The following is a 5204-nucleotide window of genomic DNA, read 5'->3' on the forward strand; positions in this document are numbered from 1 at the left end:
CATGCCAGGCCATTGGCAAGCAACAGCTCTGCCAAGACACAGGGAGAGAAAAACAAAAGCAAGTTTAGGCAGACAGTCCTCCTCTGGAGGAACTCCCACAGGTTCCCTCCTAAAATCCTGTTAATTCTCCAGGGCACCCCTTCGACACAGCATCTGTGGGTCTGCAAAGCCTGTCCTTTCTCCTTCCCCCCACCCTGTCTGCCAGGAGAAGCCTGTACTTAAGGAACCACCCACCCCACCTAATTGGTGATAATTAACACCCAGGCATGAAAGCAGCAATTGGAACACCTCAGACTTGTCATGATTTGGATTTGACCATGTCTCTGAGTGAACTGGCTCTGCTTTGGGGCGCTGGCACCCTGCTTTCGGGCACTACTTGCTCCTTGTTCCTCATCCCCCTGTCCAGATCTCATGACTCTCAGGCATTGTGCAAGCAGTGGGTGATGGGGACCAGCACGTTCTGCTCCAGCACAACAAATGAGGTTATTTTTTCCCCCAGCATTTCAGCTATAAATAATTGAGCATTTTAAAACTCCATTTCTGCCATGAGACTCTGGAGGAAAGGGTTCAGATCTGGTATACAGATATATTTTTAAGCAGTGAGAGATTGATTTGTGCTGCTCCTGCCTGCCTGACACCTGCATTCGGTCACCTCAGGAAGGCTCAGCCTGCTCCTGCAAAGAGGAAAAATTTCTGGTTCCTGAGCAGCCCTGCTGCAATACCTGTGTGTGGGGAGACAGAGGTGTTCCAGCCCTGCCAGTGGCACTTCGGAGAAGCTTCTCTGGAGCAGCTGCAGGATTGTCTGCCCAGGGCATCCCACAGCAGAGGAAATGCCCAGGGTGGCCACAGCTGGGGTGGGGAGGGAGTCCTCTGCGGGGCCCTGCCCATGGGAATGGGCTCATGTGCCCCAGGAACGGGCCCACATCCCCGTGGTGGGCACGGAGCAGCCCCCACACACAGTACAGGGTTTTTCTGTCTATTACGTGGCTGGTTTCCAGGGAGGAATAACAGCTCAGAGCCTCGAGGCCTTTTAACTGGCTCTTCCTGTTACTGCTTTCTGAAAATAACAATAGTGGGAGGTTTATGTTCCTTCTCCTTTTTTCTTAATTCCATCCTTTCAGTGATGTTACAATTGTTTAAGTGGAGCTTTCCCTGATGTGATGTCAGAGTAAACTGTGTGGCAAAATTACAGCCAGCTGAATTAGCACTGTGTTTTGTGCTGCTCTCGAGCATGTGCAACAATTATTAATTTTCCAGTGCCTGCGTGGGTAGAGTGAAATCCTTCCATCAGCTCCCACCTCTCCAGTTCTCTCCATTCTCAGGATAGCACCAAGACCTGTCCAAGGTGCAGCATGAGCTCTTGGGGTGACCTGAAGCGCCTGACACGGTGCCTGCAGTGCCCTACCCACAGCAATGTCACCTATGGGTACTGCTGGAGAGCAGAAATATGCTATAATTGCCAATACATTCCCAGAAAGATCCAGAAATACCTTCTTTCTTTTTATCTAATGTGGCCATATACACAAGATGAGTGAGAGCCTTTATTTCTGGGATGCCAAGTCTCTCTGTTCTGCCCACACCTTAAAACCATGTAAATAAGCTAAGGCAGCTCCTCGTCCCCAGACTAGAATTTCCTTGAATTTGCTTAAACCATTAGACAGAGTGGGTTAAGCAGAGAAAGGACAGAAGACACATTTATATTCTTGAAAGAGAAAGCCAGGGCAAGGCCACTGCTCTCCTCATTGTCACCCACAGGCAGGCTGGACACATCCTGATGGAGAGGTAAGGTCGAGTTTCACATTTCTGCCTCTGTGTCAAGCGTGCAGAAATAAATCCTCTGGAGAGCTGAGGCAGATTGCTCAGAGGCCTGGGAAAGCCCCAGCCACACCATGTAGGAGACATCACTGAACCCAGCAGGATACTTCATAAGTCAGAGTTCTCTCTTCCTCCCTCACATAAGAAAGAGCAGAGATCAGCAGAAAAAAGTTGCTGGGTGTGATGTTCCTGCTCTTGCTACACTACCACAGGAGGTGGGATTTTATCCTGGTTAAAAGGGAACCCGGTGAAAGGATTTATTCACGTCTTGTTAGAAAATGCTGCCCCATCCTTCTCCTGCCCCAGGGTACAGACACAGAGAGTGGCCGCTTGTCCATGTGGACAAGCTCAAAGATGGGGAGGAAAAGTGGTTTTTCCTTGATGACTTTCCTCCCAGTCATCTCAGCTGCTATTTGTAAGGGCAGCAGATACCACAGCCTCAGACAAAAGTCTGCTTTTCAAGCAATGATGTCCCTTTTTATAATAAAGGCTGCCAACTCCCAGAAGTGATAGCTCACAAACAATCAGGGAGAGGACAACGGGAATGCTCTTTGAGGTGCTGTGCAGAATAGATCATCTACTGTACAGCAACAAATCACATTTAGGGAGAAAGAATTTGGAAACAAATTACCAGCAAGATATTTCAAGCTGACAGCAATTTGGAGCAACTTAGGTCTGTCTGGTAAGAACTGTATTCCTTTTATTTCCCTATCAATAGCAGCTACCTTATAAGATTGGTTTCTCGTTGATAATTCTGTCTGGAACAGAAACTCCTGCGTACACTTAAGTTGATAACTCTCTCTTTGATCACATTTCAGTAGCAATGCTTTTCACCTTGACAACAGAATTTCTCCCTTTGGATGAAGTTTCCATGCCTAAAAAGCCACATGGGTGTGGGATTTCCAGGCTCAGGGAGCTCTGGTGCACTGCAGATAGTGCTTGGACTCGGGGCTGGGAATGGCAGGGAGATGAGCTTGGGGCAGGAGCTGCAGGGATTGGAGCACTCATCTGCTCTGCCTCAGTCTCCCTGATCCTACAACAGTACAGAAACTGCTTGTAGGTGTTTGTCTTTTTGGGAGAGGGATAATTCATATCTGCTACTGGCACTGCCTCATAAATGCTGAAACAAGGATTATGGGTGTTTCTCCACACAGCTTTGCGTGCCTGGAGGAGCAGTGAGGAGCTCCGAATGGCATGTGAGAGTTCAGGCGCTCCCACGGGGAACACCAGGAATGGTGCAGCCACAGGCTCCATGTGCCCCCACTGCCCTGCACTCAACGGGCAAAGGGGGCGGGTGCAGCTCAGGTGCCAAGGGATGGGGTGGAGGGGCAGTCGGGATTGATCCCACCCTTCACATAGAGAATGTTTTTCCAGCACTGGGGACTCATCTCGTGCTGACAGCGGTGCTCAGTGTGTTAATTACGGAGGGAGGTCATTAATGTCCATCAGCAGGCAGGGAGGGGACAGGACCCTCAGGGAGGAATGTGCTGGGGGTAGACTGGAATGCAGCAGTGCTGACATGCCCGGAGCAGGAGAGACACAAAAAGAGTGCACTAGCCTGTAATTTCCCTGCAATTTCTCCTCGGGAAGTAATGAAAGTTTACGACTAGTCGGGGCAATGCCCGTGTCTCTTTTCCAGAAAGAGGTAGATAAAAATAGTTTAGAATCACACTGAGAAAAAGAGAATTTTGACATTCCTTTGAAAACTCTTTGTGGTCAAGTGCTCCCAGCCCACTTTGGCCAAGTACTTAGTAAGAGGGATGCCAGCTGTGGCTGACAGTCCTTTCGGTTGCCCTCACGAAAGCCAGGCCCTGCTCATCTGAGCAGAGTGATTGGGCTTGCTTAATCTTTAGAAATAAAAATGAAGGGATTTGTGCCGGGTCACAAAAGCCCTGGCTCCCCTTGGGGGCTGTGTCAGCCTTGGGACAGGAGGGCGCTTTCCTCCTGGTTTTCTCCATTGCCCCACTTGCTCCTTGGGGCTGGTTTTGACCTTGCTGAAGCCTCACACGATCCTGCTGAGCTTTCAGGGAATGTGCGACAGTTCGGTGTTCCGGATGCAGGGTAAGGTGCTGTCAGCATGTGATTTGTTTCCTCCACTGGCTTCTGCTTTGTGTCTAACATTTGGGAATAAATTATCAGGAGGCAGGAAAGCCTTGATCCAATGATGGTTTAAATTTGTAGTTTAAGTTGTGATCCTTTAACACCCCAAATTAAAATCATCCAGCACTTGTTCTGCACTGCATACCCCCTGGATTACAAAAGCAACTGGCAATGTGATTTTCTCAAGCAGTGCCTTAGAAACTAAAATCTTTTTGTCCGTTCGCCACAGATATGAAATACTCAGTGACGTAACAGAGGCTGCATTTAAAATGAAGAACCTTTTTCCCCTGTGCCCTTGGCTAAGCTCTCACAGTCCCACCTCTTCAGGAACCACATTTCAATGGTGCTGTACACCCCTTAGTCTTTACAGCATTTTTGGATCTTTCCAGATGGAAAGTGCCATAGAAATGTAAAATCTTATTAATTAAAGGCTGAAATAGATGCAGTGTGTGGAGGTCAGTGACTCATGCAGGAGGATTCTCAGGCTTCTGCTATGCATTGCCTCGGGGCGCTTTTTGAATGTTCCCTTCTCCGGGGCTATGACAGTTTATTACACAAAGGCTGTGCGAACCTGGAGGTGAATGCAAACTACTCGGGCTAGGAACAGCAACCAGTGAACCCAGTTCATGCTGAGCCTTTTGGGATGGCATAATTTCGCCTCATTACAGTTTCTGCCTGTTTTTTTCAGGCAGCACAGGCTCCGTGCCACAGCCCCTGTGCTCCTGGCCATGCTGGTGCTATAGATTGCTTCTCTTTCTGGAGGGCCCAGGAGCGTTTGGCAGTGCAGGAAGAGAGTGTTGCATTTAGGATCCAGTGGCTTCTTTGGGAACCGGGGCATGTTTCTAGCAGACAGTTTTTCTTGGAGAGGGTGGCAGTGATGGGGAGCACAGCCCTGGCACCAGGAGCACTGTGGCTGCGGCTCCCAGAGAGCCAGTGCTGACCCCAGAGGCATTGCAGCATCAACTGGGTCTGATCCCTGCGCTGCCAGGGAGCCCCAGTGTAGCTGCAGGTGTGCTGGTAAATCCCTTCTCCTCCTGACTGAGGCTTATTTCACCAAGGCAGGTGTTGTAGTCACAGCTGTGTACCTGCATTCTCCCCAGAAGCACCTCATACCAGCATTTCCAGAGTCCATTGCATTGCCCCAGGACACTGGAATTTGGTTTCTGGCTGTACACATGCTCATTCCAAGCTGGATATTGCAAGACAATCTTAGTTCTTTATGTGTCCGAGCCCCGAAAAGGAATGGCGATGCCTCCCAGCTGCATGGAACGCTGAGATGAGCACTGGAG

This window comes from Anomalospiza imberbis, chromosome 15, assembly GCF_031753505.1.
Source record: "Anomalospiza imberbis isolate Cuckoo-Finch-1a 21T00152 chromosome 15, ASM3175350v1, whole genome shotgun sequence".
Lineage (NCBI taxonomy): Eukaryota > Metazoa > Chordata > Aves > Passeriformes > Viduidae > Anomalospiza > Anomalospiza imberbis.